Source organism: Salvelinus sp. IW2-2015, unplaced genomic scaffold (assembly GCF_002910315.2).
Source record: "Salvelinus sp. IW2-2015 unplaced genomic scaffold, ASM291031v2 Un_scaffold3331, whole genome shotgun sequence".
In the NCBI taxonomy this organism is placed as follows: Eukaryota; Metazoa; Chordata; class Actinopteri; order Salmoniformes; family Salmonidae; genus Salvelinus; species Salvelinus sp. IW2-2015.
The window spans coordinates 15,060-16,180 of NW_019944615.1; the positions used below are offsets into that span (position 1 = coordinate 15,060).

General features: G+C 47.8%; 1 long non-coding RNA gene across 1 annotated transcript; it reads right to left on the bottom strand.

Annotated features, from left to right (window-relative positions):
• Positions 1 to 216: 216 nt before the first annotated feature.
• Positions 217 to 912, bottom strand: LOC139025816 (uncharacterized). Its single transcript, XR_011477455.1, has 3 exons — positions 807 to 912; positions 484 to 537; positions 217 to 319 (listed from the first exon to the last, which is right to left on the bottom strand). It is a non-coding gene; the product is annotated as an uncharacterized lncRNA (long non-coding RNA).
• Between the last annotated feature and the right edge of the window lie 209 nt (positions 913 to 1,121).

Genomic DNA, 1,121 nt, shown 5'->3' on the forward strand with positions numbered 1-1,121 from the left:
TGGGGTTGCTGAAGGTCATATGACAACATGTCCCCAAGCCGTGTTGCTGGTTGTACTGAGATGCACCATGCATGTTGATAGTAAACCAATGACAGTTTATACTAAACTAATTAGGGAGACATGATGAGTGGAGCAGCAGAGCCACAGGCTACAGTAGAGGGAGATGTCTGTTTGAGTTAGAGTAAGGAGAGCAGAGGAAAGGGGGACTCACCCCGGGGCCTGGGATCCCTCGGAGGCCCTCTGGGCCAGGCTTCCCTGAATGTCCCTGGGGCCCCACTGGCCCTTTCTTCCCCACCAGACCCTCAACCCCATTGGTCCCCTAAAGGAATGAGAGAGAGGAACAGAATGACAGGGTGATGAGGAAAACAAAACGGAGTAAAACTGACATTTGTGGTGTACAATGCAGTAGCCTTTTCTTTTGGGGGACTTTCTTCATATTTCATTAATGAGTTGAGTGTTGTTGAGTGTTCCAAACATCCTTACCTTTGCTCCCTTCATTCCTTGTTTCCCTTCTTTTCCAGCAGCTCCCAAGTGGCCCTAGAGAGAGAGAGAGAGAGATAGAGAGACACAGAGAGAGACAGAGAGGTGGGGGAACGCGAGGACAGAGTTTCAGCTGCTGGGGACAATACCCGTGTGCTTAAAAGCCTTACACTGCTTTTGTTCCCCTAAAACAGATAGAGGTCAATAAAATCCCTGAAGATATCTCAGTCTGTAGAAATATACAACAATAAAGGCATGCACACAAGCCCCACAAACACACTCTCTCTCTCTCACACACACACACACACACACACATCAACACTCACCCTTCTCCCGGGGGGCCCTGAAGGGCCCGGTTCTCCAGAGGCTCCTGGGGGTCCCTGAGGACAGCAGAACAAAGGGTCAGAGTTGAAACACAACCACACACAGTCTCAAAGACAACAACCACACACAGTCTAAAAGACAGAGGGAAGAAACCACAGCATATCCATGAATAAGTCAAGCCTCTCTGTATGTGACAAAGTACAAAGGCAATACTACACTGCTCAAAAAAATAAAGGGAACACTTAAACAACACAATGTAACTCCAAGTCAATCACACTTCTGTGAAATCAAACTGTCCACTTAGGAAGCAACACTGA